This window comes from Neofelis nebulosa, chromosome 9 (genome assembly GCF_028018385.1).
Source record: "Neofelis nebulosa isolate mNeoNeb1 chromosome 9, mNeoNeb1.pri, whole genome shotgun sequence".
Lineage (NCBI taxonomy): Eukaryota > Metazoa > Chordata > Mammalia > Carnivora > Felidae > Neofelis > Neofelis nebulosa.
The window spans coordinates 40,196,514-40,220,591 of record NC_080790.1 but is presented as its reverse complement, the minus strand read 5'-3'; the positions used below and the strand labels follow the sequence as shown (position 1 = coordinate 40,220,591).

At 45.6% G+C, this 24,078-nt stretch overlaps 1 long non-coding RNA gene across 1 annotated transcript; it reads left to right on the top strand.

Annotated features, from left to right (window-relative positions):
* The first annotated feature begins 91 nt into the window (after positions 1–91).
* On the top strand, positions 92–8,205 carry LOC131484807 (uncharacterized). The gene is made up of 3 exons (XR_009248456.1): positions 92–218; positions 1,400–1,544; positions 8,067–8,205. It is a non-coding gene; the product is annotated as an uncharacterized LOC131484807 (long non-coding RNA).
* The last annotated feature ends 15,873 nt before the right edge of the window (positions 8,206–24,078 follow it).

Below are 24,078 nucleotides of genomic sequence, written 5' to 3'. Positions count from 1 at the left end.
GGCGGGGCCGAGCATCACGAGGACAAGAGAGACCAATCGGAGCTCGCGAGGCGGGGGGGGGGGGGGGGTCCCGCGGCGGCCCCGCCCCCGGGACGCGCAACGCCTCCACCCACTGTGGTTCGGGGAGCCGGGCGCCTTCGGCAGGACGTACCGGGGACAGTGGGCCCCCACAGCCCTCTTGAACTCTACGTGCAGTTAGGCGGTGGAGGGAACAAAAGGTGCATTTGGACTTGTCACAGGCTTTTACTGCGCAGAGGACTGGTAGATGCGGAGTCGGTGAATGAAGGGGCTTTTCGTAGTCACGTGCTTTACTTGCCTGCACAACCTCCCCCCCCCCCCCCCCCCCCAGGGCGACCACTGTTCAGAGTTCCTTGTTCCTTGGGTCGTGAGACCTTGAGAGCTGCAGGAGGGCAGCCTGGGCGTGGGGGAGCGGGGAGGACTTGCAGAACATCTTTATTTTTGTTACACGTGTCCGAGAAAAGGTTAGTAGTGCTGATTACCTATTGGTATCAGATGGGTAATTGAGGCCCGGAAAGCATAAGTGAGGTACCTAATTCATTGGGACATCTGGTGGCAGAGCAGGGATCAGAACCTGCGCTTGGAGTCCCCCTTTCCATATCTCAGGAGTCTCCCTTGAATCTGGAAAAGAAATGTCATACAGACTTTTAAAGCATAAATATTCGTGAATCCCCAAATTCAAGAATTAAAAGGAGTTTAAAGCGCTGATATGTTATTTCTTTAGAACACCCAAGGGTGTATAATGCGTCTGCAACATTTCTGTGCCTTGGGACTTGTTGACTCCTCAGTGAACTCATTGGTCTGCTTTCAGAATTTCCTTTTAGGTTACAGATACAGTGCATTGCAGTCATATGCCTGTGATACCGGTTCTGGTTTAAAACGGAAGATCCTAGAAACTAAGCCAAATATATTTGTGAAAACTTAGAATTTTGTCGATCTTTTTTGCAACAGTTTGTACAGGGTGCAAAGCACCAGAGTTTGGCAGTGTCTGTGTTCTTTCCCCAGTGGGGGCAGGGGGTGCTGGAAAAAAATGTTGTATCTGGGTAACAAAGGTCAGGAGAGAAATCTTGGAAAGGAAGGGGGGGGGACTCTGTTGTCATGCTTTCCAAAGGGATTTTGCCATAAAAATGTTTCCAAGTTATTCTAAGGTGAGAATACTGGAGCATTTTGAAAATATTAGAGGAAAAGCTGTCACTGGGAGATCTAAATCCAGTGGAGTGGCCAAGGCTGGCCAGGCAGAGCAGCTGCTGGGGTCAGGGACAGCTGCAGGGAGAATGCTGAGCACCTCACCACTTCTCTCTTGGAGACCTGCCCAAGGCCAGCCTGCTTGGTCAGACACTTTACCTCTCTTTGCCTTAGCTGCTCTTTCCCTTTCTCCCAGATACTCCTTGTCTGAAAATTGCTGTGAGAGCATTAAGGTTGGACATAAGGATCAGCCTTCCGGCTTGGAGGACTGGGTGCAAGGTGGGTGTGACAAAGAAAAGGAGCTCAAAACTGCCTCCTGTTCCAGCCTAACCAGACCACTGGTAAGCTTACCCTGCACCCACTGCCTCATTCACCCCATTCACATTTGGTGGGAAGAGAAGCTGACTTGTGGGACAAGACAAGCCCTGACCTAAACACCCTTTTTACTAGCTGCAGAGCCTCCGCTACTGTTCTGGATAGAGACAGGGATCCTCAAACCGTAAATTAGGATCAGCCCCTCGACCTCAAAGCCTTACCTGGAATCTCTTCAAGTCAGTGGCTGGTCTCAGAAAAGCTCAGGACCCTGACTAGCACAGTGGCCAAACTGTTGGTAAATCTGGGACAGCTACCACGATTTTACAATTCTTTAGTTCCTTATGTTCATTACTTAGGTCATTCTATTAGCAGGCATTGTGGTTACCCCAACATTCATTCCACCCTTCCCTTCTGTGATGCAACATGTGGTTTAGGTAAGATTGCCCCACTCTTAGCTCTGTGACCGGGCTCTGATTGGTCTAGGTGAGCAGTTCTCAAACTATGGTCCATGGACCCCTAGGGGTCCCTGAGGACCTTTCAGGGAATCTCTGAAGTCAAAGTTATTTCATAATTATCTAATACATAGTTCGCCTTTCGCATTGATGGTGCAAAGGCAAAGGTGTGCAAAACTACTGGTGCCTTCACAAATCAGGGTAGTGGCACCGAACTGTACTAATAGCCTTCATTACCGCACTAATGGTAAAAAAACAAAAACAAAAACACAAAAACTTTTAATTAAAAAAATGCAGTGTCATTTAAGAATGGTCTTGATGGAGCAATACATATTACTAAATTTATTAAAATCTCAACCCTTGAGCACATATCTTTTTAATATTTTATATAACAAAATGGGAAAGGCACATAAAACCCTTCCACTGCAAACCAGAGCCTGGTGGTTGTCTAAGGGAGAGCACGTGTGCAGCCACAAGCTGAACTGGCTGGTTTGGGTTTTTTGCGGTTTTTTTTGTTTTTTGGTTTTTTTCATGCAACACCATTTTCACTTGAGAAAGCAACTGACAAATTATGGTTATTTCAACTTGATTATTTGGTAGACATTTCCTTGACAATCAGTTAAGTGAGCCTGTCTCTTCAAGGAAAACAATGGACTATTTGTTGGGCCAATGATGAAAAAATTCCAGCTTTCAAAAGAAATTTAGAATTTTGGAAAACTTATTATCACCCTGAGACAGCTTCTCAATATTTAAGGACTTTTCTGATGTGACGAATGGTGATGTTAACAAATGTGACTTGGGGATACTGGGTCATGTATAATGTGCCAACATTTACAAGACCTGCATTTACTCAGTGAATCAGTGTTTTCCAAATCGCTAATGCATGATGTTACAAAATCACACGTGGGTAAAAGATGAATTCTAAATGTAAGGCAGACAATGGATTTTAATTTGACAGTATGAAAAGTTTATAGATAAGGTTTTCAATTTCACAATGCAACAAACCTTTAAGGAATTACCTCTTGTAGAATTTTGGTATAGTACCAAAAAAGATACCCTTTAAAAGCTATCGGGGCACCTGGGTGGCTCAATTAAGTGTCCAACCTCAGTTAAGTGTGAAACCTCTTGGTTTCGGCTCAGGTCATGATCTCACAGTTGGTAAGACTGAGCCCTGTGTGGGGCTCTGCACTGACAGCATGGAACCTGCTTGGGATTCTCACTCTTCTTCTCTGTCTGCCCCTCCCCCATGCATGCTCTCTCTCTCTCTCGCTCTCAAAATAAATAAAATAAACTTCAAGAAAGATCTATCAAAATACTCCTCCCTTTTCTAATTACATATTGATGTGAAGCAGATTTTCTTCATGTACTTTAACCAGAACAATTTGCAACAGATTGAATACAGAAGCAGATATGAAAATCCAGCTGTCTTCTATTAAACCAGACGTAAAGGGACTTGCAAATTAAAAATAAAGGGGGAAAAAAAACCATTTTTCTCACCATCTTTTTGTTTTGGAAAACATAGTGGTGTTGTTTTGTTTTTTTTGGGGGGGGCTATTAGTACTTTTTAAAACATAATTATTTTTTAACTTGTTAAAACATGTAATTTATTTTTATGATTTATTTTATTAATTTAAATTAAATTACATTTAATTTCTAATTTGTCAAATATCAATAGATTAAACCTCCATTAAAAAGATTCTTTAGGATCCTCAGTAATTTTTAGGAGTGTAAAGGGTCCTAAGACCAGAGTTTGAGACCTGCTGGTCCAAACCACCCAGAGAGATCCCATCCTCCTTGCCCCTAAGATTGATTCATGGGCGGCCATCAGAACCAGACTGATCCAGTCAGAGAAAACCTTAGGTATTTGTTGGATGGTGGGAGAGAGATGCTCTCATCTCCTGCTAGACAGGAGTCAGGCAATAAGTAGCCTTAGTAGCCACTGATAAGGCAGCCATTTTAGGCAACAAGAAGAATTTACCTTAGAAGAGAATCATGCTGAGGGAAGCAAAGACAGAGGTTAGAAAGAAACCATTGCCTTTATGACATTTTTGAGCTACTAGATCAAACCAGCCCTGCAGCCCATCCTACCTGTATATACTCCAGTTTAATGAGCCAGTGAAGTCTCCGGTGGGTTAAACTAGCCAGCCTCAGGTGCCCCCTTGATGCATTGTATACCTGTTTATGAATATTTTTACCTAAATAGGTGCCCAGGGCCTCAAGGTAGCATACTTTCTAGGGTTTATTCATTCATGAATAAACTTTTTCATCATGTCATCAGTACAGGTTAGTGAAGGCAGAGCAGGGTCTGGGGGAAAAGGGACCTGACACAGACAAGTGGGGTCAAAAGTGCCAACAATACTTTGGAGAGCGATGAGGAACAGAGGCATCTGATCTTGAACAGCAAAGTGCTAGCAGATTTTAACTTTCTTTTGCTTTCATGCATTTCTCAAATTGGACAACACAAGCATGTATTGCTCTTCTTTGAGGAAAAAATAGAACGATATTATTTTTAATAGCCCTTGAATAGGGGCACAGGCTCAGAGAGCAGGTTGGCACCAGGATATGGCAAGAGAAGTCTTGGGCTAAAATTGGGCTAGCAGGGAAGGAAGATCAGGGAGGCAGACGGGCCCAGAAAACAAACTTCCTTTCATTTACAGTTTTGCCAACAGCCAACCTCAAAGATTCAAGGGGATGAGCCAGAATCTCCAAGGGTTAAGGAATCATTAATTATGCCTCCGTCAAAGCCGTTGGAATATATGCAGCTCAGAGAGAGAGATTGAGAGAGACCAACACTAGATTTAGGTCAATACTAGAAAAGGCTTGAGAGATATCACATTAAGTGAAAACAAAAAAGGGGACACAGATTGCATGCAAACTTCTATTATGTGGCCAAAAAAAAAAAAAAAAAAGGCGAGAAGAGCGCTTGGAAAAAGAAAACAGTTGTGGCATTAGAGTAGCAGGATCATGAGTAATCTTTTTTTCCTTTGTAAGAGATGTCCTTTCATGTTGTTATAATGTTGTTTTTTACAATAAATAAAACTGAAGGGAGTCATTGGTTCAAATTACTGAGGTCTCCGAGGCTTTTCCAGATGGCCTGTTTCTTTTCGCCTGCCAAATGGCTCTCATCTGACACCAAGACAGGAGCTGCGCCTTCCCTAGGGCCTGGCATCTTCGAAGCTGTTAGGGGTGATGCCGATGTGACTATTTTGTAGGTGGCCAGAAGGAAAGGAGAGAGGGCAGTTGTAGCAGCCAAGACTGAGGCTGTGTGTGAGGCAGGGGCCGGGGGGTTGGGGGTCAGGGATCCCTACTCCTCTACCATCGGCTGGTTTGGGGGGGTTCCCTCCCAAGTATGGTCTTTGTATTTTTCTCTTGGTGAACTTCACCTGCTGTTTGGCTCCCACCCTCATCCTTCTGAGACGTTGTCCCTCCCTCAGTCCCCAGGGGCTGGAGCGCAGCTGTGGCCAACAGAATGCAGACCGGCTGCTGCCCTAAAGCACAAAGGAAGTCAATCCCTTGAGGTTTTTCTAGGAATGTTTCCTGTGAGCAATCACGGGAAAAGCAGGAGTAAAACAAACAAGGGAAACATCAGGGGAAGGCTGTCTGTTGACAGGGTGGCTTAGGTTGAGGAAACAGTTCCACACGGACACATATTCAGGCACATGTGCAGGCTCTCATTCCATCCTTCCTTCACCCATATATTCATTGCACAAACATGTGCCAAGGGCCTATTATGTGCCAGGTATTGTGTGAAGTGCTGTACAAAAATGATTTCATTTTATCTTCATAACAGCCCTTTGAGGTAGGGTCTTCTTACCCCCATATCTTACATAAGGAAGTTGAGGCTTGTAGAAACTTAGGGAAATGAAAAAGTCAAAGTTCACATGGCTAAGAAGTAGCAAAGCTGGGATTGAACCCTGGCCATCAGACGCTGGAGTTGACCTAAGAAACGGTCCTTTCTCTGAAGGTCAAATGGTCTAACTGGAGAGAAAGACACTTTAAAACAGATGAACAAGCAAAACCAGTAACACAAGGAGATATAACAGAAGGACTATTAAGAGTCATGAGAGCATGGCGGGCGGGGGTGAGGAGGAGGGCCACCGGCTGGACCGGCCTCAGAGCTCAAGGACACATCTTGGAGGGGTGAAAATTGAATTTGGCTTTGAAGTATAAGGTGGGTATATTAGTTTAGGGCTGTGTTCATTTTCTACTGCTGTGTAAAAACTTACCACAAATTTAGCAGATTAAAACAACTCAAACTGTCTCACAGTTTAAGTCCAGTTACTGTGTAACTGAATTCTCTGCTCAGGGTCTCACGTGACGGAAATCAAGGTGTGGGCCAGGGCTGTGGTTCTCAAGTGGGCTCAGAGTGTTCACTCAAGCTCACCGGTTTGTGGCAGAATTTCTTCCCTTGCAGTTACCGGATTGAGGTCCTTGGGGTTTTTTACAAGCTGTTGGCCCCAAATCACCACCCTCAGCTCCTTGGGGCTGTCCATGGTTTCTTGCCATGTGGCCCCATAGAAAGTTCTTAACACAGATATTTGCTTTCTTCCAGGCCAGCCAGAGCACAGCTGTATGACTTTCTCTTCTACTACCAATAGACGAAACTTTCTGCTTTCCAAAACCTCGTGTGATTAAGTCAGACCCACTCACCCAGATAATTTCCTTATTTTAAGATCAACTGGCTTAGGACATTAATTACATCTGAAAAAATGTCTTCGCAGCAACATTAGCTTAGTGTTCAATTGAATATAGTGTTCAAGTAGCATCCATCAGAGGCTAGTGATTTGGGGAACCATCTTGGAATTCTGCCTACCATAATAAGATTTAGCAAATGGGGAAGGTGAGGAAGATCAGTCTAGAAAGAGGTAACAGGATGAGCGAGGATTCTGGGAGACTGTTGGAAAATGATAGGAAAGTGAGCACCATGTTTGCAACAACATGGAAGGGTGGATTCTGGCAAAATCTGCCAAGTCAAAAATCCCTGAGACGCTGGGGAAACTATTAAAAGCATGTTTTACATCAAGGCTGAGATGGCAGGAATGGGAGGACATCCCTCAGAGGCAGAAGCAATGAGAGAGTGGGAATCCAGAGAAGTGAGTCAGAGCCAGACTTTACCTTGGAGTCCCCATTAATTCTGGCCAAATGGGCCACAGAGATAGTAGACAAAGTTAGACTGAAGCAAAACGTCAGAGTACATTGGAAATCCTTATGAATACCCAGAACCTTCAAGTGATGGAAACTTTAGTGGATGTTGTCAGATCTTGCTCCCCAAGGGAAAGAGTGGCATATGTGCCATAGACTATTACTTGCCTGAAGATATCTGATTTTAGTTCAGGGTGAAGCCGAAAGAAAAACAAAAGTTCCCCCTGAGAATTTCTGACCAAAAGCCTGTCCTTATGCCAATTTGGGGCTAGAATTCATACCACCTTTGTGACCAAAATCCTTTTAAAAGGGTCTTGGGTTGGTAGTTCTCTTAGGCACCTATAAGCAGCAGATCACTTCCAGCTTAGACCTGAATCTAAGCCTAAGACAGTTCCCACAAAGTTCCAAGGAGTTTGAGTTTCTATTTTTTTTTTTTTTTTTTTTTTTTGAGAGAGCGAGCAAGCAAGTGCCCGAGCGGGGGAGAGGGGCACAAAGAGAGAGAGAATCTTAAGCAGGCTCCATGCTCAGCACGGAGCCCAACATAAGGCTCGATCCCACAACACTGGGGTCCTCGTGACCTGAGCTGAAATCAAGAGTCAGATGCTCAACCGACTGAGCCGCCCAGGCACCCCTGAGTTTGCAATTTACATCTGCTTTCTAAGGCCTTCTTCATCTCTTTTGTTGAGTTCTTCAGCTCTAGAACTTCTGCGTAGTTCTCTCTCTTTTTTTTTTTTTTATATAATCTCAAACTATTTGGTAAAGAATTCCTTCTGTTTATTCATTGTATCTCTGAGTTCCCTGAAATACCTTTCTGAGTTTTCTTGTATTCATCGATTTTCTTCATAATAGATGTTTTGAGTTCTTTCTCAGTTTGCAATATCCCATGCCGTTGAGTTCAGTTGCTGGAGAATTATCATTTTCTTTGCATGATGCCATATTATTGTGATTTTTCAGCATTTGATGAAATGAGTTTGCAACTTAAAATACCACATATGGAAACAAGCCACTATTCATAAGTCAGCAGAAAAAAATGAAATAAGGGCTCAGACCCATCACACTGGCAAAGTAGAATTTGAAGATTCAAAATACCAAATAAGTTTGTTCAGTGTTTACAGAAATAAAAGGAGGTATTGAAAGTGAAAGTACCAGGAGCTAAAAGAAGTAGATTATTGATAATAATAACTCAGAAACAGGTAACACAATAAGAGAGAAGTAAAGATATAATGAGCATCAATTGAAAGATCGATACGAAGAAATTAGTCAAAATACAGCACCAAGATAAAAAAGTTCTATCTAGAAAAACTAAATAAGATTAAGAGACTGGTGGACAGAATGGTAAATCAAAGGTCTGGCACATGCCTAGTCAGATTTCCAGAAAGAAAGAAAAAATCGGGGAGATGATATAGGGGCAATCACTGAAGAGATAATGGCTAAAAAAATGTTCAGAATTGATGAAAAACATAGTCCCACAATTCAGGAACCCCAACATACGATAAGCAGGAACATTAACAGAAATCCGAGATGCATTACAGTGAAGCTGCAGAATGCTAGAGACAAAAAGAAAATCTCCTAAGCAGTCAGAGGGAAAAGACAGATTCTTTATAGAGAGACAGCAATGACACTGAAAGTCGCCAGAAGACAGGGGAAGCATATCTGCAAAGTTCTGGGGGAAAATAACTGTTCACCTAGAAGTGTATAATCTTACAAGAACAGAGGCACAATAAAAGCATTTTCTGACAACAGAAATTGATGGATATCCCCTACATAATGGAATTCCTGAGGGATGTACATTGAAGAGAAGGCAAATGATCTTGGAAGATCTCAGATGCTGGAAGGAGAGTAGGAATCAAAGACACGAGTGAAAGAGTTAAAAGTGAAACTTGATTCTGAGAAAACAACCACCTGAATGCATAAAACCATGAGAATCATTCATGTGTACCCTACGATTGGGAGAAAAATGTGTGTAGAGGAGCAATGGGAGATTAGATTGGGACCAGAGTTTGTAAGATTTGCCAGCCAAAAGTGTTTGGACTTTATTCTTCTAGCAGGAGGAAGATATGAAGGGTTTTTTTTTTTTTTAATTAAAAAAAGGATAAGATGGGATGCCTGGGGGCAGGACCAAGCAGGTGAGACAGATGTGTGAGGGAGGCTGGGTGTGAGACATAAGAAGTCTATGGGGACTATGCAGCTGGAAAGTCCTATCTAAAGGGGACAGTCACTGCTCCGCTCTTTCCCACTGCTGCCATGTGGGAATCGAGCAGCCTGTGTTGCTAGATCGTTAGAGTCTTCCAGAGCAGCTAGAAATCTGGGGGTTGGGTTAGTTTTGTATTTCTAAGTTTTTAAAATTTAGCTACAAATTCATTTTTTTTTTTCTTTAGAAAATTGCATCACAAAATGTATGGTGACACAAAACTTCCACATGGAGGGCCTGAGGGTTTGTGACGTCTGGACTGATAAAAGTGATGATGTGGAAACACTAATACCGAAGCATGTGCAAGGTCAACTTGAGAAGTTGGTCCCAGCTCTGCTGCCTCTTCAAAAGTTATCCTGTCCTGTCAGGTTTGGTTTTGTTTCTTTACTCAGGGATGCTCTCATATTACCAATGAGGCTGTGAAGTTTTTTTTTTTTTTAATTTTTTTTTTTTTATTTTTTAATGTTTTTTATTTATTTTTGGGACAGACAGAGACAGAGCATGAACGGGGGAGGGGCAGAGAGAGAGGGAGACACAGAATTGGAAACAGGCTCCAGGCTCCGAGCCATCAGCCCAGAGCCTGACGCGGGGCTCGAACTCACGGACCGCGAGATCGTGACCTGGCTGAAGTCGGACGCTTAACCGACTGCGCCACCCAGGCGCCCCATGAGGCTGTGAAGTTTTTACAGGTGGGGACCTTATCTTCTCTGAACATGCCACAAGATAGAGCACATGGCCTGGCTTTCAGAGGGTAGGGTAAACAACGTGGTAAGAAATTAGCGTCCTTCTTCCCGCTCCCCCAAATCTCATTCTCAAAAGAATCGGAAGTATCATTCCTCCCTGCATGCCCTCAGGATTGCTGTACCCTAGGGATTTGGGTTTCCCTTGCCCAACCTGGAGTGGATGGCCTCCTAGAGAAGCTGAGACCTTTACCCAGTTCCCCTAAAATGCCCTAGGAGGTAAAGAACCTTCTAAAGAAATGCCTGAAGATGGCCATGTACTGACCACTAAATGCCACAGCTGGGCAGGAAACTAGAGGTCCTGTGGTCAAGCCCATGGCTGGCCTGTATGTGATGAGGGCATCTCTGTGAGCCCCGGAGCCTTGGAGTCTAGAACCTGACATAAAGGTAAATGGTAACAACAGCACCAACATGGGCAGATGAGGAGGCCCTTGACCTATTTTCCTGTACCATATAAGGTCTAGAGTTCTTCTACTATCACCTGGAAGGAGGAGGGAAATTCCAACAGTGGCTAATGTCAATCATCTGGTCAACCAGGCAAATCAGATTTAGAAAATAGGGCTCTATTATTGCCAGTCCAATGGGCATCTGTGAAATGTTTATCGATGGCAGGAGCTCTACCAAGAATGGAAGGAAGTTGAGGGAGGTAGGAGAAGGGAGTTGGTGGAAATGGGAGAAGTGACCAAGCCTTTGATCATTAGAAACTCGTCACCTCTTCTTATCCTAAAGTGACATGCATCCTTTATGACCATTTCCCTAGAGTCAACAAGGAAAAATCATAGCTTTTCCCTTTTATATACACTTAAAATAATATTTTTTTTACTAAAGTATAAGAGACCTAGCAAAAAGTTCCAAAATCATAAATGCAAAACTCAATGAATTATCTCTAAATGAACATACCATGTCAAAAACGGGTCAAGAAATGGAACATTGCTGACCTTCCCAAAGCCTGCCTTGTGGTTCCTTCTGGTCACTACCCTCACCTTCCTTCTGTGATGGTAGCCACTCTTCTGACCTCCACCCCTTAGATTTGTTTAGCTAGTCTTGGAACTATACATAAAAGAAATCTACAGTACGGATTCTTTGTATCTGGTTTCCTTCACTCACGTTGGGTTTGGGAACTTCATCTATCTTGCTGCATGAGACTTAGATGTGTTCATTTTCATTGCTGCATAGTATGGAAATATCACAGTTTTTAAAATCCCCTTGATGGAGGGGTGCCTGGGTGGCTCAGTGGGTTGAACATCTGACCCATGATTTCAGCTCAGGTCATGATCCCAGAGTGGTGAGAATCAGAATTTCCTGAAGTTCAGTTTCACGAAGGCCATCTTTGTGATTTTTGCCATATTCCTGCACCACCCGTACTACCACTTAATATTTTTCTTTCAACTGTCTAACTTGTAACTTTTAAAGATCCGCTTTAGCCTTACCCTAAAAAAATGACAGCTGTGAACTCACAGCTTTGATGTGTGGCTACCCTGCTTTTGTTACGCATTAAAATATGCATATAACTCTTCAAATAAATTGGTCAGTTGGCTACCTATGTGAGATATTCTCTGTTGCCTCCTCCTGCTCCTTTCCCAGCCCTGCTCTGTGTGGGAAGCTGACCTCCACAGACTGCCTCAGCCGGCTCTCTTGCCCTCTGCCTTTGCGTGTGTCTGGCTGAGAGGCACTGGAGGGTGGCTAGAGGACAGGGTATTTCTCCCTATCCCAGCTGGCAGTTGGCTCCATTCTCTATCGAAGGCTACAGGTCTGGTCAGGCAGCCCTCTCTCACAGCCAATAGTTTTATCTCCTTGCCTCTCCAGATGTTTCAAATCCCTGACATTTTACCAATCCTTGGTTCCTTTCCTTGTGCCTATCCCTTTATAAATGATCCCTTACTAAGCCTCCTTCAACTCCCCCCCCCCCCCCCATCATGGGACCATCTGTTTCCTGCTAGGAGGGATGTGGTGTCAAATACCACCAATGCCAAGCATCCACTCCTGTTCTATACAGGTATTAGCTGAGACCCAGGAAGGGACTCACTTATCCAAGGTCCCCCCTACTGTGAGTGCCAGAGCTAGGAATGGTCTCCTTGGTTCAATGCATTTCTCACCGTGGATGCTACTCCTAGGGAAGAAATTAGTCAGGTCTAACAGTGTCCAAGTGTTCAATATTGTAAGTCCTCTTTCTTTTTTTTTTTTTTTTTTTTATTTATTTATTTATTTATTTATTTTTAATTTTTTTTTTCAACGTTTTTTATTTATTTTTGGGACAGAGAGAGACAGAGCATGAACGGGGGAGGGGCAGAGAGAGAGAGGGAGACACAGAATCGGAAACAGGCTCCAGGCTCCGAGCCATCAGCCCAGAGCCTGACGCGGGGCTCGAACTCACGGACCGCGAGATCGTGACCTGGCTGAAGTCGGACGCTTAACCGACTGCACCACCCAGGCGCCCCGTAAGTCCTCTTTCTAAGCCTCTCTCTCTTCCCTTCCCTGTCCTAATTCTTTTTTTTTTTTTTTTTTTTTAATGGGCCCCGGATCTAACTAGATCACAGCTGGCTTATTTCCTGACATATGCCATGTATCAGCCCTCCCAGAGCCCGCATCTTTATTCAAACACACCTGCATTTCACTTCTCTCCTTTAGTCATGAATCCTTCCCAGGAGAGGCCCAAAGGCCTGACCCACACATCTCTTCCTCTATGAGCCTGCTGTGTAAACTTTTCCCCTCTGTCCAGAAATGATCATGCTTCCCCTACTCTCCCCTAGCTCTACCTTAGCACTGGCCCAAGTGGTAACAAGTTGTGTGTGTGTTTCTTTGACCACACTGTGACCGCTTCTCTGAATGATCGTGTGGAACCCCTTTGTATCATCAGCACCCACCCCTGAGCCTGACTCGGATCAGCCCCTCACAGTGCTGTGTTGAATTAAATTGCATTCACTAGGCCATCAAGAACATTAAAGCATGAAAGATGTTCCAATGGGTCACAGATGAATTCCTGTCTCACTGATTTTTAATGGTTATTTATTTTAAAATGATATGCTGGAGATGTGGTCTGAGTTGAGGGTGGGGTCAGGGGTGGCTCTTCGCAGTCTCTTATTCTTCCCCTCTGAGGCATGCTGGAAAGGGATGAAGAAGTGGCCATCCAGTTTCATTATGGGTCATGGTTCTCCAGCGAAGGTCCTTAGGTAAGAGGCATTGGGCCTATATCCTGCTGAGTGGGTATGCATACGCTGTGTGCATGAGAGAGAATGGAAGGGGGCCCTCAGAGTGCTCTTTGAATCCCCAAAGGGGCCTAGATCCAAAGAGCACTTTGGCCTTGAATGTAAAGGAGGTCTTGCTGATGTCCATGCCCGAGGTCAGGTTAAAACCCCTATTAATTATAAATTGTCCCTTCTCCTGGGTCTTTCCTCTCTGCGTGGATCTCCCATGGAGGCTTTAGGGAGGGTAGCTTTGGCCTCAAGAGGCAGGTTATCTGGGATCTAGGAGTTCAAATCCAGAGTTATGGCCACATCCTTGTTTCTTTCAGACATAGTTCCTATGAGCATCTGCCCAGAGCCTGAGCTTGCAAAGCAGGTCTATTGTGGAGAGCATCCAGCTCCTATACCAAGAAGGGCCTCCATGTTTACCACTGACCATGGGCTCACTGATAAGTGAGTCAACTCCCAGCTTTGAGCACCTCAGCAACCTTGAACCATGAGCTAGGGTGGGCACATGTTGTCAGGATAGACTTCCTCAAAGGGACCAAGTTCTTACACAGCGATCTTCCCTCTTGCAGGGAAATCTGGAGGTTGTACTTATCATAGAGCTGGTTCTCCAGGGGAGCAAAGAATCAGGATGGAGGGCTGGGTTTGGGATTGATGGGTAGTAGCCTGGTGTTTGCTGCGCACTATTCTCTTCTCCTCTTTATTCTGCCTCACACAGAGCTGAGGGAAGAGGCCTTGACAATGGGTAGAAGTTAGGGGATCCTGACTGTGGCTTCAACCCTAGCCAGTGGTTGTATACCCAAAGGAGCTTCCTGGTTCTTGTTCTCTCAGGCCGTCTGGATACCCTCCCCTCTGCACATTACCCTGGCATACTGCCCACACCTGGGCTGTCACAGCCCCCACCCCACCATGCACACCCAGGAAGGGGCCCCAAAGTGGACATTGGGAGCCCTGAGTGCAACTTTCACTTCTGCCAACAACAAGCACCCATGTATTCTTGGGCAAGTCCCTTCACCTCTCTGTAAGAGAGTGATATAATAATCCTGTAAGGCCCTCAAGTGTTACTTGGAGGATTAAGATAATGGGTAAGAAGGTCTTCAACGGATTCTGAAGTGCGATTAGCATTTATTATTATTTATTATTATTAACCTGTTCCTTCCTTGGGGCCCTGCTAAGTGAATCAAAGTATGAATGGTTAGTAATGAACTTTTAGTTTCTCTTTCCAGACAATTATTTGCACTTATAACCAAGATGCTGCATGCCTACATTCAGAGAAAAGAGTAGGGAATAAATCCCAAGTTCGCAGGCATGCAGGAGAAGAGCATCCTCTGAGCAGGATGTCCTGCTTCCTTTACCAGATACTTTACTGGCATCACCAACTCCCCTCATGAGAGGTTGGACATTGTCATCTACGTCAGGGAAGTCTTTGTGCAGAAGGCTGAAGGGAGAAGAATTTCCAAAGACAAACACTTGCTGGGAAAACCAACTTCCCAAATTTCCTTCGTGTGTCAGTCGCTTGGTACCCAGTTGATGCGTCCATGAGACTGTTTTCAGCTGAAAACACCACAGCATTGGGAAAAGGAAAGAAATCTTTGCCAAATTCCCATGTTATGCTTGTTAAGGAGGAGAAACCTGCCAAAAAGTTTCCTAACGTTTGAAGGCCCCTGTCCTGTTTAAGGTGTTTGTTTTCATCCGGATAGGTTCGTGGCTGCTTTCTTTCTCTCTTGCTCAACTCTTCCTCCTGCGTTCCATCAGAGTTCTTGTTTCCCATCCAAAGGGCTCCACCCCTTTTCCAGCAATTTCCATTTTCTAACCCTCCATCTCCTCCTCCTCCTGTGCATACGGACACGGGTTCATCTGAGAGTTTCCCAGTTGGTCTTGGTGCGACCTTCCATCACCTCTCACAGTGTCTGGCTCCTGAATGAATTCTTCCTTCGGTCTAACTCAGTTCTAGACGTCACTCTCCTGTTTCCAGACTCTCCTCAAACTCCTCATCATCTACCAAATCAACTTCCATCCCCTACAGCTGGCCTTGGTTAGCTCCGTCCTTCCCATTCTCCTCAGTGCCTTTCTCAAACACCTGTTGGGCCCAGACAGCCTTTTTGAGCCTCCTCTATTTTTCCCTTATCTCTGCCTGCCCTACTCCCTGGCCCTGTGCCCTACTCACACCACTCTTCAAAACCTCTCCACAGCCTGTCTCTGCACATTTGTTATACCATTCCTTCCACCCAGAGTTCTTTAATTTACTCTTCACAGGCACCGCCCCTAACAGCCCATCTCAGTGGCACTTCCTCATTAGCCAAGCAAGCATGTGCTCATATGGTAGGGGTTCTGGGCAGGCTGTTTACCAAGGAGCCCTCAAGCTGCTGGCCATGTCTTTAGATTTTTCCTCTTGGGCTACTCAGACTCCCCAGAGAGGAATCTTCCAGGCTCTTCTTGCCTGGAGGGTGGGGTCAGGCTGCTAGTGTGTTTAAGCCCCAAGTGGCAAAAGGTGCTAGGAGTCCTTAAGTTTAAAAAATGAATGGCATCTGGGCACCTGGGTGGTTCAGTCAGTTAAGCATCCACATCCACGTGGAGCCTGCTTGGGATTCTCTCTCTCCCTCCCCCCGCCCCTCTTTCCTGCTAGTGTGCGTACGGTCTCTCAAAAATAAATAAACTTTAAAAGTTTTAAAGAAGCCTTTAAAAAAATTAAAAAAAATAAAAATCAATGGCATCAGTCCTTGATCCTTCTGTTTTCCATGCTGCATCCCACACTCCACTGTTATGGAGCCCCCCAGTCCAGAAACCCACTCTGTGACCCTCTCATGAGACTAAAGCTGCAGACTTCTGCTGGGGCAAGAGGGGCAGGCGCCCAGCAGAATGGAGTCAGAGCAGACCTCAAGGGACCCAGGAAGTGCCAATGACTGCAGACACTCATAGATTGCTTACCAAGCACAAGCACTGCTTGCTGTGTGTTCAAAGTAGTTTACATATGTTTATGTATTCACATATTTACATTTACCCCTCAAACCCTGCTTCTCCTAGTTCTCTGCACTTAACCCCGGCCCCTGACTGCTGGTCCTAAGCTCCTGGGGCTCCAGCTTCCTCCCTTTGAGGAACCTGTGGTATGAAACATTCATTCTAGCTTTCTCCAAGTCAGGCTTAGGGTTGGGCTCAAATGTCTGCCTGGTCAGTTATTCCTCATCTGTTTGCCTTCCTGCTTCCAAAATGTTAATGCTATTACTTCCTCATAACATCCTTTCCTAGGAAACATCACTGCAACTGTGTTAGTGGGCTAACAGATGTTGATGCATATGGAGATAGTTGTCCACCCACCTGGCCCGGTACAGCCACCTCCCCATCCTGAGTCCGGGACCCTCCCAGACTTTTCCCTAGGGGTCTCTTCACTCGGCTAGTCCTGATCTGGAACCTTTGTAAGAAAACCGAAATTCTAACTATAGCACTTCTCTGAATTCTGTACATCATGCTGGTAAACATGCTAAGGGGGTAGTGGGAACTCCCAAGTCTGTAGCCAGTTGGTCAGAAGCCTAGGTCCTAGGCCCGGAGACCCCCGAACTTGTGTCTGGCATGCGAAATGAGGACAGTCTTGTCGGAGACTGTGTCCTTAAGCTGAGGAGTCTGCGCTAACCCAGGGTAGTTAGTATCAGAACTGCGTTGCTGTATTGCAGATACAAAAGGCGCAAGGAAGCCCCACTCCCCTGGGGCTGCCATGGTAGCAGGAGTGCTGGAGATGAAGAGATCACAGAGAGGGCAAAGTGAAGCTTTCTGGACCTCACCTGGCCTTATAACCAGGGCCTTCTTCCTCCACTGCCAACCCCAGAGTGATGAAGTCTGCAAGTTTCCCCAGGCCTCATAGGTACAAATGAGGTTGTATTCGTGACCTTACTTCTCAGTTTCTTCCCCACATCCACCCCTGCAAAGTGCCTGTGTCCATGAGAATTTCTGGGAGTTCCCCGGGTGGCTAAGGTTTGCTCATGAACAAAGACAGCCATCTCTTTCTGAGGTCGCCTGGACACTGCTGCTTCCATGGGATAATACCATTTGAGATATATTCTGCTTGCCTGTCCAGATTCTCTCCCCACCCTCCTCGGCCACGCTCGGTGTCCTGCAGCACTGATCTTTATGAATTGTATCATCCGGCCTATTTTGTCCTGACTTCTGGTCGGGTTCAGCCAGTGGAAGGCACTGGAGGCAGGGGTGGGAGGAGAGGGAGGTCAGTATTTATTCCCTGTTCCCTCTCTGTCCTGAGTTGGCTGATTCCCCTAAGAAAGGCTACAGCTCTTACCAGGTGACCCATATTGTGACCACTCCCACAAGAGTCCCCTGAGGGGGAGGAGGGTGGGCTTCCTGCAGCTGCTAGCCCTGTGATGCTTCACCACCCCTCGTGGCCTTCCCCTGGCACTGCCCACAGCGTCGTTCTTCGAACTCTCCTCAGATGGCCACGTTGAGATGCCCCTTGAGACCCCGACCACACAGACATCACTGCTGTTTCCACTGGACGCACATCCTCAGGCCACCCTACCTCCCCCTGGACATCACCAATAATTCTACTGTGTCCTATTGAAGCGCAGCTGCCATAACGCCAGTGCTACGTGGGCGGGGACATCTCTCCCTGCTCGGTTTCACTCTGCGAGAGGGGCTCAGAGATGTATCCGCTTGTGCCCACAGTGTCTTCTGGAATTTTGAGTGAAATAGTGCCTCTGTTTTACCATGCATGAGGCTGAAGGAGGAGTCCCAAGAGTATGAGGTGTTGAGCTGGAAAGAGCCAAGGAGCCACGCTCTCGCTTTAGGGCTGGGGGCTGGAGCTGGGAGTTGGCTCTGCCACTAAAAGGCTGTGTGACCTTGGACAAGTCGCTTTCAGGGCTACTTCCCCTCCTGCGTCACCAGGGTTGGACTTGGTGATTCTCGAACTGCTCTGGGCCCCAGCTTCACTTTGGCCAGAACAGCTCCTGTTTGATCTATTTTTAGAAATTGGGCTTTTGTGAAGACTTCCCTTAAAGTATGATTCCACCACTTTAAAAGTGTTTGCAAACAGCTGGGCTAGGCGATTCTAAGATCCCTTCCAGTCTCAACATTTTTTTTTTTTTTTTTTGGGACAGAGAGAGACAGAGCATGAACGGGGGAGGGGCAGAGAGAGAGGGAGACACAGAATCGGAAACAGGCTCCAGGCTCCGAGCCATCAGCCCAGAGCCTGACGCGGGGCTCGAACTCACGGACCGCGAGATCGTGACCTGGCTGAAGTCGGACGCTTAACCGACTGCGCCACCCAGGCGCCCCCAGTCTCAACATTTTTGAACATAAATCACCCTTGTCTTCCTCAGCGTTGTGCCAGAGAGGGTCTCGTTCCAAGAAATAATGGAAAACTAATGATGAAAGACCCATCTTCTGGAGCGCCCGGGTGGCTCAGTTGGTTAAGTGTCTGACTCTTGACTTAGCTCAGGTCATGCTCTTACAGTTTGTGGGTTCCAGCCCTGTGTCAGGCTTCATGCTGACAGAGCAGAGCCTGCTTGGGATTCTCTCTTTCTCCTCCTCCCCCCGCCCCCTCCAGAATAGATAAACTTAAAAAGAAGAAAGAAAGAAAGTCCCATCTCCTGCCAGGTCTCTGCCACAGCAAATCTACCACGACTGGGTGAATGGTTTTGCTCCCCCCGCCCCCCACCCCCACCCCCCCGCCCATCCTCACTTCTCATTTACTTCTGCCACGATTCCCAGGCGAGGATAACAAAGGCACATTTTAAATCAGTTGCATCAAATGCAAACCAGCCCAGCGAACAAAAATGTGAAAAACATGGGAATTTTTAACAAACTGAATTTGGGAGCTTTTGCAAAGGCTTGGCCGGTGGCCGTGGAAACTGGCAGCCCCTGAGTAGTTTGTCCCAGACATTTGGTGCTGGAGAGGATTGTGGAGAAGCGATTGATAGTTTGGGCTCTGGGGTCAAAAGGATATGATCAAATCCCAGTGCCGTCATTAACTAACTGATCGATCTTGGCCAAGTTACTTAACCATGCTGAACCTTTTTTCATAATCTGTAAAATCAGAATAATAATAATGCCTCCTTTATAGAGTTGTTGGGAGGATTAAGTATGAGATACTACATGTGGGATGTTTAGCACAGTTCCTGGTACATGAAAAGTATCCAGTAAATCAGCTCTTTATGGTTATTGTTATTAGAACTATTCTTCTTGGCTTTCAGGAAGCTCAGAGATCAGAGCTCAGTTAAGAGCTTAGCTGAGAAACCCTCCCAAGTAATACCCCCTCCCCCTCTGCTCCGTTTCATAGCTTCTTAACATAGTTATCACTTATCGAATTCTTAGTATGTGCCAGGACTTAGAGACACTACCCAACACCTACCACAGTGCTGGGAATATTACAGATAACTCAATATATGATGGCAGAATAATCGAATGATCTTATTCAATGCTCCGAGCAACCCTGAAAAGCAGGTATCATTGTCTCAATTATAGTAGACATATTTTTGTCATAATTGTATAGCATCTGAGCCTGCTTCCTGATCTTGAGGAGTCTGCTTTTGCAAGAGGGTCCCACTCTGGATGCTGAGAAGGTGAAAAGCTCCCCTTGACCTCTGGCAGCAGGAGCAGGGACATGTGAACTGAAGACAGCCAATCGGATCCTCACCTGAGACTTTTCAATCCAGACTGAACAATGTAGTTGGAATTCCTTCTGGTGGGGCTGACAGGGCATCCAGTGTCCTGTGGACCTGGTGGCACTGGGGCCAGCAGTGACCACGGTGCTGGCAGAGGGCCCAGTACCCAGCCGCCTACCATCCATTTTAAAAGGGGGAAAGTATTGTACATGACATTATGTGATGTTAGTTTTGCAAGGAAGTTTCTACATCTTGCCAGCCTTTCCAGAATTCTCTTTCCTTCTGGAGTCTGTGAGTTTCCTTAACACTCAATCTACTTCAGGCACCCCCAAGGGATTCCTCTTTCAGGATGCCTGCCCTCCATCTCCTCAGTAAATGTTTAGGCAGCTCTTGTTGCCTTCAAGAAGATGAAGCCACACCTCTTCAGATTTTCTACCCCCCACCCCTGCATCCCCTGTCTGCCCATTTTATGCCCAAACTATGCCAATTCAGGGCCATTGGTACTCTTTTCCTCTTGCAAATGAAAACCCCAGAATGGGTCTTTCTGTCGCACACAGATATGCTGGGGGTGAGGGCTGATTCATACATTTTTCTTAAGGAAAAAAGGCCTTTGGGCCAGCTGGCAAAGATTGGTTTTCATTGATTTCTTTTTCATTCCCTTCTTGGACTCCTCCTTTGCTCCAGGCCTGTGGTAGATCCCATGGGGAATACTGGGGGACAAATACATGTACATAAATGTAAAAAAAGAGTACTGGACTTGGAGTAGGAGAGCTGGGATGGAACCCTGGCATGGTCACTCACTGTCTGCCAGAAGTTGGGTGGGTTCCCTAACCTCTCCAAGCTTCAGTCTCATGATCTGTAAAATGACCTCATCAGTGCAGATATTCTGTGGGTTGCTGGAAGATTAAGAATGCATTTAAGAACTCATCAAAATCGCTGGTTCATGGGAGACATCCCATAGATGTGTGTGTCTGTCAGTCGAAAGTCCCCCCGATGATGAAGCCCAAAAGGAAGATGCCCCACACCTCCAGCCACTTAAAGTCAGTGGGGGGAGGGCAGGAGCATTTGAGAGTTAGGGCACCTAGAAATGTGGTAAAACCTACTTGCAATTGTGTTAAATCCCTGAACCACCAGCATCGTCGGCAGATGAGGGAGGGTGAGTGGAGGGAGAAGGGTGCCAGAAGAGAAGGTGCTGGAAAGAAGAGCTGAAAACAAGCATGACCCTTAACTGAGTGTTGTCTAAATAGTCCTCGATCCCAGTTTCCCCGTGGCCCTAAGGTGGGGCGGCAAACACACTGGAAGTACCATGTGGACCCAGTGGGTGCTGGTGTTGGGACCTGGGTCCCAGTCTTGTCTTGAACATTTATGTGGTGAATGAACTGGGAGGGCCACCGAAGCTCTCTGAGCCTTATTTTCATGCCTGTGATGTAGGGGGAAATACTAGTACTTGCCTCACTATTGTAGAAACAATGAACAGGCGAATGATTTTCTAAACAATCTATTAAGATATACTTCACATACCACAGAATTCACATCAACCTGGCTCCATATTTTCTTTGGACCAGTAGTACTAGGGCATGTTCTTTTCACATCAAATGGCTGGAGCTTAGGAAGTTGAACAGAGACACCACATGATGCCTCTTGAGCCTCTTAAGTCACTCCTGCCACACTCCACTGACCAAAGCAAGTCACATGGCCATGTCAACATCAGTGGTGAGACGTATGATGCTCAGGCTAATGGGCAAGGCTACAAAGTCACATGGCAAAGGGTGTGAGTGTAGAATTCTATGGGAAGAATCTGAAGACTGGTGAACAGTGACACATCCTAGGACAGGGGACGACAAATGTGCCTAGGAATGCAGTATGGGTGGTTTTGGTCTCCCAGGACCTCCCAAGAGCCTACCAATGCTGCTTTGCTTATAAGTGGCCAGCTTCTGCTCTAGCTTCCTGCTTCTGAGGGTCCCATGTTCCAGGTGGGGGACTGTGCTAGTCCAGCCTGTCACATAAGCTTTCTAGGCCACAATTCCTAGTTCCTGGCTTCCCATCTATCCTGCCACTGTTTCCTCTGAGGTCCTGCCAAGAGAAGCAATCCTTCTTGCAAGGGGTTCAGATCTCCTTCATGTGCAACAGGCTGGGGTCAGACCCCTTTGCTCCTGTTCCCAGGGGCCCAGCCAAGTTCAGACCCTTTTCTCTTGTTCAGTCTCCCAAACACAGCTTTCTCACACTGCTTTCCTGTCCAATATGGCCTGATGATACTATCTAGCAGACAGCAAAGACCCATATAGCCAGGCCCTCAATTCACAGAAAAGCCTGTTTATCTTTCCTGGGGTAAGACAGAGTCTCCAACAGTGAATGTTCAGAACTCAGATTAGCTTTTCAAAGGTGACCTTTCCATAGTTTACATTCTCAATAAATTACTCTGCTTAATTATAATGGATGGAGCTTAAAGCAAATTTCTGAAAGGTTTGGTCAACATTCTGGTGTAAATAACCTTCTGGGTATTTCAGTATTGCCAGTCTGCTTAGTCTGCTTCCATTAGTAATGTGAATAAGCATTTCCTTGGGTACAGCCCAAAGTTAGCAGCAATTATGAAAACTATGCAGAAGCTGGTTAATTCAGGAGCTGGTTAGCATGGCTTTCTTCAATGAGACCTGCCGCCTCTCTGTCACCACCTTCTCCCTATGGAGGTTGTTTTAGTGTAGTCTTTGCAGGCTGATTTCTAAACATCCTTTCAAGAAGGTGACATAGAAAACAAGCCACAAGTTCCTCATAAAGTTAAACATACACCTATCTTATAACCCAGGAATTCCAGTCCTGGGTATTTTTACTCCAGACAAATGAAACTTCTACCTGCCCTACGCAAAGACTTGTACATCAATATTCATAGCAGCTTTATTCTTAACAGGAAAAAACTGGGAGAACCCAAATGTCCATCAACAGATGAATGGACAAACACACTGTGGAATATACATACAATGGAAAACTCTGTTGCAATAAAAAGGCAGGACAGCCAAAATATGTGACGACAGATGAATCTCACAGATATTATGCCGCATGAAGGAAACCAGGCACAAAAGACTATCTACCGTGTGATTCCTTTATTATGATACTGTTTTAGTTCGGGCTACTATAGCAGAATACTACAGACTGGGTGACTTACAGACAACAGAAATTTCTTTCTCCCAGCTCTGGAGGCTGGGAAGTCTAAGACCAAAGCGCCAGCAGGTTTGGTGACTGGTGAGAGCCTTTATCTGATTCAGAGACGGTCATCTTCTCGCTGCATCCTTACATAGTGGAAGGAGTGTGGATTCCTCTAGGATTCATTTTATAGGGACACTGATCCCACTCATGAAGCCTGTGCCCTCCTGACCCAATCATTTCCCAAAGGCCCCGTCTCCTAATACCCTGACATTTGGGTTAAAATTTTAACATGAATTTTGGAGGGACACAAACATTGAGTCTTCAAAGACACTCCAGAAAAGAGAAAAACAGTCAATGATAGAAGTCAGAACAGTTGGAATTTATTGGGAAAGGGCAAGAAGGAACTTTCTAAGTGATAGAAATGTTTTATATCTTCATCGGTGTGGTAGTTCTGTGTATATATTTGTTAAAACCCACCAAATTCTATAGGTTAGACCTGAGCATTTTGCTGTATGTAAATTATACCTCAATATAAGATATTTCTTAAAAAATCAGGCTATTTCCTGAAGTGTTCCCAGAGAAAACTTAGGAGATCCATGTCCTAAATGTTATTTTTTTATTTTTAGTGTTTATTTATTTTTGAGAGAGAGAGAGAGACAGAGTGCAAACTGGGGAGGGGCAGAGAGAGAGGGAGACACAGAATCCGAAGCAGGCTCCAGGCTCTGAGCTGTCAGCACAGAGCCCAATATAGGGTTTGAACTCACAAACTGCGAGATCATGACCTGAGCCAAAGTCAGATGCTTAACCCTCTGATCCACCCAGGTGCTCCGTGTCCTAAATGTTAATGGGGACACTGGTGACCTTAGAGCTGAAAAGGTAGTTGGTAACATGTAGTCAGCAGCCAAGTGGCAACGTTTTCATTTTGTATCATCATTTAATCATTTATGAAAAATAATTTCTGAAAATGGATTATGAGGCCCATCGAATTAAGTTCTTAAAATAATTTTGAGAATGGATCCCAGATTCTGCTTAGTGAACTCCAAATGTCATGATGGGCAGCTTTTATGTCAATGTCCTATGATGCTCTCTTGCTGAGGAGCA